This window comes from Rhinopithecus roxellana, chromosome 7, assembly GCF_007565055.1.
Source record: "Rhinopithecus roxellana isolate Shanxi Qingling chromosome 7, ASM756505v1, whole genome shotgun sequence".
NCBI lineage: Eukaryota > Metazoa > Chordata > Mammalia > Primates > Cercopithecidae > Rhinopithecus > Rhinopithecus roxellana.
Window position 1 is genome coordinate 151,049,163 of NC_044555.1, and position 12,163 is coordinate 151,061,325.

At 40.5% G+C, this 12,163-nt stretch overlaps 1 pseudogene; it reads right to left on the bottom strand.

Annotated features, from left to right (window-relative positions):
- Positions 1-459: 459 nt before the first annotated feature.
- LOC104659576 lies at positions 460-1,174 on the bottom strand (annotated as a pseudogene).
- Positions 1,175-12,163: the final 10,989 nt, after the last annotated feature.

Below are 12,163 nucleotides of genomic sequence, written 5' to 3' on the forward strand. Positions count from 1 at the left end.
GAATACATTAAGAACATGGAAAAGTTGCTTATTGAAAGGAAACCCCCAAAGAGTAAGGGAGGGAATGTAGAAATTAAGTTATGTGGGACACTCTTTAAACTGTAATTAACTACATTTTCGTATCTTCACAGTAATACAAAACACAGTCACTTGCAGAACTGGTTCAGATTAAATACTAGATACATTTTTAGTCCTCTATAAGTGTTTGGAAGTTACTTATGTTTATATAAAATGAAGCTATTAATACTTTTCTATAGCAGTAACTGCACACCAGGAAGGCCAAGACAAACACTGATCAAGGAATGAAGTTTTCCCAAAGCTGCAGTATGAAAAGACTATAAACAGTTGATTCCATACACATGAATGGGTTTCTTTGGTATAGGAAATCCAAGTGGAATAAGGAATGGAGATGTCTAAAAAGGTTTCTTTAAGGAAAGAAGGATGACACCCTGCATGGATTTAGATTTCAGCCCCTTCTGCAACATCACATTCTTCTCCTGCACTGTCTGATGTCCAAAGTGTTAGGCTGTCTCTAAGCAACTGCATGATGAGGGTGCTTTGTATGAGTGTTCATTCAGTGTATCAAGTTCAGTTATGGCCTCATCAAAAGCCGTTTTATCCAGCGTGCAGGCAAGCTCTGGGTTATTAAGAATCTCATAGTAGAATACAGAAAAGTTAAGAGCAAGCCCTAGGCAGATTGGGTTGTGTGGGTTGCATCTTTCTTGCTTATATCAAATGCCTCTTGGTAAGCTCCTTGGGAATTATCGTTTTGGATCATCACCATATGCAACTTCAGCAAAGTACCGGAAGTAATCACCCTTCATTTTCAGGTAGAAGACCTTATTCTCTGGATTAGTTGCATTGGCTATTAAATATTTATCCAACAATTCCAGGACCGTGGTGCAGATGGATCTCAGCTCGGACTCCGCTTTCTCCTGATAGTCCTTAATCAGCTGCAAGTTCTTGTGGGAGGTGTAGGTCTTCTGCTGGGTGCTTGAGATGACTCTCCAGGCGGACCTGCGGCCCCGACCACGTTCTTGTAGGCCACGGAGAGCAGGTCGTGCTCCTCCTTGGACAGCTCGGCGCCCTGCTCGGTCACGGCCTTCATGCAGGTGGCCATGTCGTCGTAGCACTCGGCCAGTTTGGCCTTCTGGATCAGCTCCGTCTTCTCCATGGCAGGCGCGGAGCCTGGCCGGGGCGGAGGGCGAGGAAAGCGAGGGCGAGCGCCGACCCGGAGCGAGAGGAGCCTGGAGAGCTGCGGCAGGGCGTGGCGGCGTGGCGGCGTGGCGGCGAGGCGCCAGGCGAGAACAAAAGGCCGGGAGGCAGCGCCGTCAGACAATGTGGCCAGCAGCCCGCTTTTGTCTCTGGCACAAGGCTGTCGGTTGAGTTTCCCTATCCCCCGACCCCACCGCTGCCGGGCGCCCGGGGACGCCGCTGCCCGCGGCTGGAGGAGGCGGGGGCGGCGCAGAAGCCCAGCGCGCTGGAAACCCAAGCTGCGGCCGCTCCCGCCACCCACGCCCGACCGGCCCAAGATAGAAGCGACCGTTTGATATCAGCCTTTTAAAAAATGGATTCCACATATGAGGGAGATCAGGTGTTATTCGTCTTTCTGTGTCTGGCTTATTTCACTTAACATGATGTCCTTAAGGCTCATCCATGTTGCTGCACATGACAGGATTTCATTCTTTTTTATGGCTGGATAGTATTCCATTGTGTGTGTGTATTACATATATACATACACCACATTTGTGTCTGTGTGTATATGTTTATATTCACACATTGTATATATATACCACATTTATCCATTGTTGGACGTTAGGTTGACTCCATTTCTTGGCTAATATAAATAAACATGGGAGTGCAGAGATCTCTTCAACATACTGTTTTTATTTCCTTTGAATAATACCCGGTAGTGGGACTTCTGGATCATATGGCAGTTCTATTTTTAATATTTTGAGGAACCGCTATACTATTTTCTATAATGGCTGTACTGATTTACAATCCCACCAACAGTATATAAGTGTTTTCCTTTCTCTACATCCTTGCCAACAAGCATTTTGTTTTGTCTTTTGATAATAGCTATTCTAACTGGAGTGAAGTGGTATTTTGTTGGGGTTTTCATTCGCATTTCCCTGATAATTAGTGGTGTTGAGCATTTTTTCATATATAAATTGGCCATTTGCATGTCTTCTTTTGAAAAATGCCTGTTAAGGTCTTTTGCCTATTTTTCAATTGGGTTGTTGATTTTTTTTGCTCTTGAGTTAAGTTTCTTAGTATTCTAGATATTAATCCCTTGTCAGATGTACAGCAAGGACTGCTGGCATCTGTGGTGACAATGGGGACAGGTGGGAGCCTCTAGTTTACTTTTTCCCTGTAAGAAGTCGTCTCCCTGTATTTGATGCAATTCTGGTGGAGGAGACAGTGTAGAGAGGGCCTTGCTTCCCTCTCTATGGTGTTGTTCTGTGCCTCCATGCTCCACAGGGATTTTGCTCTCCCCTGTTGCTTTCCAGTGTACTTTCTCAGTCACTCCTGTTGAAATATAGTTGTTTATTTGTTGTTTTGTTTCCTTTTGTGAGGGGAATGAGTGCCAGGTTGACTCTAGTGGCTGTCTTGCTGATGTAAGTCAGAATTTTTCCATTTTAGCTATGTTACCTAATTTACTGACATATAATTGTTCGTAGTATGCCTAAGTAATCATTTTTATTTATGTAATGTTGGTAGTAATGTACCCGGTTTTATTCCTGAATTTAGTTATTTGTGTTTTTTGTCCTTGTTTAGTCTAGCTAAATGTTTATCAATGTTGTTGACGTTTTCAAATAACCAGCCTTTGGTTTTTTTCCTCCATCATTTTTCATTCTCTACTCCATTTATTTCTGCTTTAATCTCTATTATTTGCTTTCTCTTTTGCTTTGGGTTTAATTTGCTCTTCTTGTTCTAGTATCTTAGGGTATAAGGCTATATTATTGATTTAAGATATTTCTTTTTTAATATAGGATTTTGTAGCTATAAAAATTATGCATTGCAAAAGTTTTATTTTATTTTATTTTATTTTATTTTATTTTATTTTTTTATTTTTTTTTTATTTTTTTTTTTTTTGAGGTGGAGTCTCGCTCTGTCGCCCGGACTGGAGTGCAGTGGCCAGATCTCAGCTCACTGCAAACTCCGCCTCCCGGGTTTACGCCATTCTCCTGCCTCAGCCTCCCGAGTAGCTGGGACTACAGGCGCCCGCCACCTCGCCCGGCTAGTTTTTGTATTTTTAGTAGAGACGGGGTTTCACCGTGTTAGCCAGGATGGTCTCGATCTCCTGACCTCGTGATCCGCCCGTCTCGGCCTCCCAAAGTGCTGGGATTACAGGCTTGAGCCACCGCGCCCGGCCAAAAGTTTTATTATGTTATGTTTTAGTTTTGATGTAACTCATAACATTTTCTTATTTGTTGTAATTTTATTTTTATTCTTTGATTCATTGATTATTTAGGAGTGTGTTGTTTAATTTCCACGTATTTGTAACTTTTCCAAATTTTCTTCTTTTATATCTAATTTCATTCCATTCTTGTCCAAAAACATACTTTATATGACTTCAATCCTTTAAAATTTATTGCATCTTGTTTTATGTCACAATATGTTGTCTATTTTGAAGAATGTTTTGTGTGCACTTCAGAAGAATTTGTATTTTGCTGTTGGATAGAGTGTTCTATAAATATTTGTTATTTCTGTCTGGTTTATTGTGTTGTTCAAGTCCCACATTATTTGAAGTGGGGTATTGAAGTATCCAACTCTTGTGGTTGAATCATAATTTTCTCTTCCATTTTATCAGAATTTTTTCCTGTATTTTGGACCTCTATTGTTAGATGCATATGTATTTGTAAATGTTATATCTTCTTGATGGATTCACCCATACACACACTCCTTTTTTTTTTTTTTTGTCTCTAGTAACAACTTTTATCATAAAGTTTGTTTTCTCTGATATTAGTATAGCCACTCCAACTTTCTTTTGGTTAGTTTGCATAAAAAATCTTTGTTTTGGCCAGGGGCTGTGGCTCATGCCTGTAATCCCAGCACTTTGGGAGGCTGGGGTGGGCAGATCACTTGAGATCAGGAGTTTGAGACCAGCCTGACCAACATGGTGAAACCCCGTCTTTACTAAAATTGCAAAAATTAGCCAGGCATGGTGGCGTGTGCCTGTAATCCCAGCTACTCAGGAGGCTGAGGCCAGAGAATCACTTGAAGCTGGGAGGCGGAGGTTGCAGTAAGCTAAGATTGCACCACTGCACTCCAACCTGGGCAACAGAGTCTCTCTCGATATATATATAATTCTCTTACTTTCTACCTATTTGTATCTTTGGATCTAAAGTTTTTTTGTTATAGACAACACATAGTTGGATAATGCTTTTAAAATCTCATATAGTACCAGCCGCGGTGGCTCACACCTGTTATCCCAGCATTTTGGGAGGCCAAGGCGGGTGGATCACCTGAGGTCAGGAGTTCAAAACCAGCCTGGCCAACATGGTGAAACCCCATCTCTACTAAAAATACAAAAATTAGCTGGGCGTGGTGGTGGGTGCCTGTAATCCCAGCTGCTCGGAAGACTGAGGCACGAGAATTGCTTGAACCAGGACCTGGAAGGCTGAGGTTGCAGTGAGCCGAGATCGCACCACTGCACTCCAGCCTGGGTGACAGAGTGAGACTCCGTCTCAAAAACAAAACAAAACAAAAACAAAAACAAAACTCATATAGAACATAGATATTTTCTAGTGTAGCATCCTAATTCCCTTGTCATTTCACTTACTGTGTTTTAAAAAATTTTTTAGTGATTGCCCTGAGTATTACAATTAGCATTTTTAACTTATGACAATCTAATTTGGATGAACAGTAGCTTGATTTCAATAGTATATGAAGATTTTGTTCTTTAGTAGCTCCATCCTAACCCTCCTTTATGCTGTTGTTACCACAAATTACATGTATATACATTGAGTGTCTTTTAACACAGATATATAATTCTTGTTTTATGCAGTTGTCTTTTAAATAAAGGAGAGAAAAAGTGTTATAAACAAAAAATACATTTATGCTGTATTTTATTTTATTATTAATTTTTGAGACAGAGTCTTACTCTGTTATCCAGGCTGGAGTGCAGTGGTGCAATCTAGGCTCACTACAGCCTCTATCTCCTGGGTTTAAACGATCCTTCCACTTCAGCCTCCCAAGTAGCTGGGACCACAGGCATGCACCACCACACCTGACTTTTATATTTTTAGTAGAGATGAGGTTTCACCATGTTGAGCTGGCTGTTAACAAACTCCTGGCCTCAAGTGATTTACCCACTTTTGCCTCCCAAAGTGCTGAGATTATAGTCATGAGTCACCGTGCCCAGCCATACTTTTTTATTTATTTGTATCACTCATCATTTTTTATTGAAAACTGGACTTTTGAATAATCTAATGTGGCAACTTTGGAAATCAGATGCTCTCCCTTTACCAAGGTTTATTGTTGTTTTGACTTGCTTTTACTAATGTGGGTGGGTGGTTGTTTTAGTGACTTCTCTGAACTAGTCTGTATTCTTTGTCATATGTGACCACTAAATTCTCTACTCAGCTATTTTAGAGATTAGTTCATGATTGGACAGAGAGCTTCTTAAATGCCCAGAACCAGCAAATCTCCTAGTCCTTGTCAGAGAACTCCATGTGCATGTTGGGGTGTACTTTCAACAATCAACCAGGCCATTAACAACTCTGCCTTAGCTTTCACTTCCTGATTGTGTAAAGGCTCAAGGTCAGCCAGACATGACAGTGTGGGGCCTTCTTGAGTCTTTCCAGAGCATGTGTACAGTTCTATGCATGCTTATGCCCTTCTAGATTTTCTGAAAAATGTAGGAGGTTTTATACCTACAAAGTGCTTATAGATATATTCTTCCCCAATTTTTCTGTTTAAGATTTTTTTATTAGTCTATTGTGTACCTTAACTGTTATTCACAGCCTAAGGCAGCTGCAAAGCTAAATCACTTGCCTGTATTTGTTTTTGGCAAATACTCCCCCTGGAGAAGGCTTTTTGTACTGTGTTATCTCAGAGCAAGTGGTATTTTCCAGGGAACCACCAGACATATATAATAATGACAGTTGTTTAGGAATGAGGCTTTGAATAAGCTGCCACCTCTTTCTGCTCCCTCACGTGTCAGACAGGCTGCTGGTTTTGTTCATAAATGTGGACTGTAATTTTTTAAGGCTACTGCAGAGCTAGAGAGTGGGAGATGGAACTAGGACAAGTTAAAATGACATAAAGCTCACTTTTCTTACAGAGATTCAGGTGTTTTTCTTTAAAATACATTCCCCAGTTGCTGCAAGCCTTTGGTTAATTCCCAGAGTTCTGAAAATGTTGACTTTGACGAGTTTGGGCTTCAAAATAATTTGATGGAGGACTGAATTTGGGGGACCATTACTCTTCCATTTTCACTGATATTGCCTCAAAAATTCTTTTAAAAAGCTTATTAATATAATTATGTCTAAAAATATTAACAATACTGCCTTAATATATGTCTATTTTATGTTTCCCTGATTGTCTCAAAGTATTTTTATAACCATTTGTTTGATTCAGATATTTTAAATGGTCCTCAGATTACATTTGGTTGATATGTCTTTAATGCCTCATTTAATCTATGGGTTCTCCTTGTTCCTTTTTATTTTTGCAATTTATTTGTTGAAGAAACTGGGTGTTTGTCTTCCTAAGTTTCCTACATTCTAGAGTTTGCTCATTCTATTCTCATGATATTGTTTAACATGCTCCTTTGTCCCTTTTTTCCCTACAGGTTTAATTAGAGTAGATTTTATCTTTTGATAAGAATATTTCATATATACTATTGTCTGTCATTCTCCTTATATTTTAAAGCTATATTTGGGTGCCCATATCAGGGCCCTACAACAAGTGGATTAGAATATAGAGGCTCAGGCTAGGCGCAGTGGCTCACGCCTGTAATTCCAGCAGGTTGGGAGGCCAAGGTGGGCGGATCACCTGAGGTCAGGAGTTCAAGACCAGCCTGGCCAGCATGGTGAAACCCCGTCTCTACTAAAAATACAAAAATTAGCCGGGCGTGGTGTTGTACGCCTGTAATCCCAGCTACTTGGGAGGCTGAGGCATGAGAATCGCTTGAATCTGGGAGATAGAGGTTGCAGTGAGCCGAGATTGCATCACTGTACTCCAGCCTGGGTGACAGAGCGAGACTCCGTCTCAAAAAAAAATAATAATAATAAATAAGCAATAAAAAATAAAAAATAGAATATAGAGGCTTACCTATAATCTCTTCCTTCTGTGCACTCCCTCTTTCCCAAACAGATACACACTTATTCTCTCAGTAATGAAATATTTATTTCTAGGAATTGAAAAGTAACCTTTTCTTCCATTAAAATACTGGTTCTGTCAGTCTTAGATTACCACGACCATTATTAAAATCTTTATATGCATTTTTTACTATTTAGTATTTTTAGATTTTAAAACCCCAAACCTAAACCTTTGTCAGCCTAATTATACTGGAATTTTAAAAATAGTATCAGGCTGGGTGTAGTGGCTCTTGCCTGTAATCCCAACACTTTGGGGGGCCGAGGTGAGAGGATCACTTGAGCCCAGGAGTTCAAAACCAGCCTAGGCAACATAGTGAAACCCCATCTGTACAAAAAATTAAAAAATTACCAGGGTATGGTAGCACACACCTATAGTCCCAGCTATTCAGAAGACTGACGAGGGAGGATTGCTTGAGCCTGGGAAGTTGAGGCTACAGTGAACCATGATTATACCACTGCACTCCAGCCTGGGTGACAGAGTGAGACCCTGTCTAAAAAAAAATATTGTCATACATTATATCCAGTTCACATTCTAAGATATTGTGTGGATGCTTTTCATCCAGATTCTTCAGTGTGGCAGGCATTATTATAATAGTCTCATTTTACAGTTGAAGAAACTATAAGCTCTGAAAGATTGAATAATTCACACAAAGTCATTCATAATGGAGTCAGGTCTACCTTTCAGATCTACTAACACCAGATTCTATGGGATTTTTCATTATACCATTTTGAGAATAAAATCATATGGTATGGTATTGCAAGCTGCTCCTTGTTCTCTCTTTTTTTTTTTTTTTTTTTTTTGAGACAGAGTCTTGCTCCGTCACCCAGGCTGGAGTGCAGTGGTGCGATCTCGGCTCACTGCAACCTCCGCCTCCCGGGTTCAAGTGATTCTTTGGCCTCAACCTCCTGAGTAGGATTACAGGTGCCCCCCACCACGCCCGGCTGATTTTTGTATTTTAGTAGAGATGGGGTTTCACCATGTTGGCCAGGCTGGTCTCAAACTCTTGATCTCCTGATCCGCCCGCCTCGGCCTCCCAAAGTGCTGGGATTACAGGCGTGAGCCACCGCACCCGGCCTCTTTATTTTTTGAGATGGAGTCTCACTCTGTCTCCTAGGCTGGAGTGCAGTGGTGCAATCTTGGGTCACTGCAACCTCCACCTCCTGGGCTCGAGTGAGTCTCCTGCCTCAGCCTCCCGAGTAGGTGGGATTACAGGCACGTGCCATCATACTCAGCTAATTTTTGTATTTTAGTAGAGACGGAGTTTCCCTATGTTAGCCGCTGGTCTCGAACTCCTGACCTCAGGTGATCCGCCCCCCGCCCCCAGTGCTGGGATTACAGATGTGAGCACCACGCCCAGTGCCTGGTACTCTCTTAAGAAAAATACCTCCTTTTTAAGATTATTAGTATCATAAGATCTAATAATACCTTGAAGGAGATAATATAGATACTGCAAGTATGGGCTATAATGTAATAAATCACACCAGGGTGAGGAAAATTGAAATGTTGCTCTCCACTTAATGCTTTAACATTACCAAATTAATGTTGTCTCCAATGACCACTTTCCCACAGTGAAAATTAAAACTAATCACTATATATAATTTAAACGTTTTGAATTATTGCCCTGAGCTTAATCCTAGTTTAGAACAATTGAAACACACCAGAACTTTCTTCAAAGAAAAATGTATTTGAAAACTCCTGGTAAAAATACTGATTCTTCTTTTAATGATAAAAGATAAAATACACTCTTACTGAAGCAGAGAATAATGACCACTTTTGTTTTATAAAACATGTTTCCCGACCGGGCGCGGTGGCTCAAGCCTGTAATCCCAGCACTTTGGGAGCCCTAGACAGGCGAATCACGAGGTCAGGAGATCCAGACCATCCTGGCTAACACGGTGAAACCCCGTCTCTACTAAAAAATACAAAAAAACTAGCCAGGCGAGGTGGCGGGCGCCTGTAGTCCCAGCTACTCCTGAGGCTGAGGCGGGAGAATGGCGTAAACCCGGGAGGCGGAGCTTGCAGTGAGCTGAGATCCAGCCACTGCACTCCAGCCCGGGCGACAGAGCGAGACTCCGTCTCAAAAAAAGGAAAAAAAAAAACCCAAAAAACATGTGTTTCCCTCACCCCTAATTGAGTACACATGCTCCAGGAAAAAAATCAAGGCCAAATACTGCTAATAATGAAAGGGAAGAATATTAGGATCATAATTTAATTAGCTCTAAGGATCTCTTTGCTCATCGCGAAATAAAAGGATCAATGATCCCTTTGAGCACTTCAAGGCTTTTCCTTTCAATTAGCCATTGTGACTAGATTGGCTATTCAAAGGCATGCTTTTCAAACTGGGTATGAGTACTCCCAGGGAAATTAAAAACTGTATAAATATACACACACTCACAGAGTGAGGAATAGCATTTTTACTCAGATTATTTGCCAAAAACAAAGTATCCTGAATTGGGTCAGAGCAAATCTTCTGAAGAATATATGATGTCTGTATGGCATAAACTAGTATCTGGGAGTAGGAAGTAAGTTCTCTCTTCTGCTTTATTATACTTGGATACCACATCCAAAGCAAAAAAATCTAAGCAAAACAAAAGCAAAATAATCTGTTTAGAGGAAGATTTAATGGGCAATAACAGTCTTTCCTGCAACTATCGATTTGAGAGAGAAGCAGTTATTTTACTTATCTAATTTGAATGCTGGGATAACATATTTTTTTCTTGAAGTGTTCAATGGGACCATTGACCTTTTTTTTTCTTTTAAAATTGATATTGTCTTTTTAAATATTTTTCTTTTTCTTTTTTGAGATGAGGTCTTGTTATATTGTCCAGGCTGGTCTTGCACTCTTGGGCTTAAGCAATCCTCCTGCCTCAGCCTCCCAAGTAACGGACTACAGGCATGTGCCACTGTGCTTAGCTAATAAATATTTTTTTCTTTTCTACAGTAAAAATTCACAGATCTCAAGCGTAGCTCACTTAATTCTCTCTCTCTCTGTCTCCCTCACACACACCCATCTCTTTCTCTCTCACACACATACACACACACAATCATTTAGCTACTACCACCCACATCAAGATGTAGAACCATTTCCAGTGCCTCAGAAGACTTCATGCCCCTTCCCACTTGGTACTCTCGAAGGTAACCACCGTTTTAACCTCTATCACCATAGGTTTATTGCCTGTTTTAAAACTTCATTTAAATGAAATCAAACTATGTACTTATGTATTTGACTTTTGCTCAACATTATTTTCTTTTTTTTTTTCTTTTTGAGACAGTCTCACTCAACTGTTGCCCAGACTGGAGTGCAGTGGTGCGATCTTGGCTCACTGCAACCTCCGGCTCCCAGGTTCAAGCGATTCTCCTGCCTCAGCCTCTCGAGTAGCTGGGATTACAGGCATGTACCACCACGCCTGGCTAATTTTTTGTATTTTTAGTAGAGATGGGGTTTCGCCATGTTGGGCAGGCTGGTCTCGAACTCCTGACCTCAGGTGATCCGCCTGCCTTGGCCTCCCAAAGTGCTGGAATTACAGGCGTGAGTCACCGCACCCAGCCAACATTATTTTCTTGAGATTTATCCATGTCATTGCACATTCTAGTAGTTTCTTCTTTTTTTAGCTGCTATGTACTAATTCCATTGTGTCAATTTACTACAATTGGTTTATTCATTCTAGAGTATAAAAACATTTGAGTTTCCAGTTTTTGAATTATGAACATAATGGACATGAACAGTCTTGTACATATCTTTCATAGAACATAAGCACTCATTTTGGTTTAGTTCATATGCAGGAGTGGAATTTCTTGGTCATAGAATGAGATGTATGTTTGGCTTTTGTAAAAACTGCCAAAGTGATTATATGTTTATTTACATCACCACCAGCAATGTTTGACAGTCTCAATAGCTCTATATCTTCATCGGCATTTGATTTTGTCTGTCTAATTTAACCATTATGTTGGATGTATGGTAGTATCACAATGTCATTTTAGTTTGCATTTTCCTGATGATTAATGATGGTGAGCATCTCTTCATAGGCTTATTGACCATATGGATATCTTCTTTTTTTTTTTTTTTTTTTTTTATCACTTAGTCAAAATTTATTTCAAGGCCTGAAAACATTCAGACTAATCAAAATGGTACTACTGTAACTTCTTATGATACATAATATAAAAGGTTTTGAAAAATATAGACACAACCCCTAAACAACACACTATTTGATTCTCAAAAGCAATGGCCATTTCACAAGATGTAAAGGGACAATAACATATCAAATAACTTTCACACACCTAAAGAGAGCATTTAACAGCAAGCTAGCCAGACAAAACACAAATATTTTTACATTTCCCATGTTTGTTTTTAACTTTACTTTGTAAAGCCACTGATAATTGAGGCTTCTTTCAAGTATAAGATTTCTGGCCGGGCGCGGTGGCTCAAGCCTGTAATCCCAGCACTTTGGGAGGCCGAGACGGGCGGATCACGAGGTCAGGAGATCGAGACTATGGCTAACACGGCTAACCCCGTCTCTAATAAAAAATACAAAAAACTAGCCGGGCGAGGTGGCGGGCGGCCTGTAGTCCCAGCTACTCGGGAGGCTGAGGCGGGAGAATGGCGGGAACCCGGGAGGCGGAGCTTGCAGTGAGCTGAGGTCCGGCCACTGCACTCCAGCCTGGGCAACAGAGCAAGACTCCGTCTCAAAAAACAAAACAAAAAAAGATTTCTAAAAAGTAATAAGCAAAACAAAATCCAACTGTATTTATATCAGTCCCTCTTTTCCAACAGCTTTAGATGTTTTTCTGAATACTTTTTATACAAAACAAAGCATTTTTGTTAAAATCAGTTCTAATT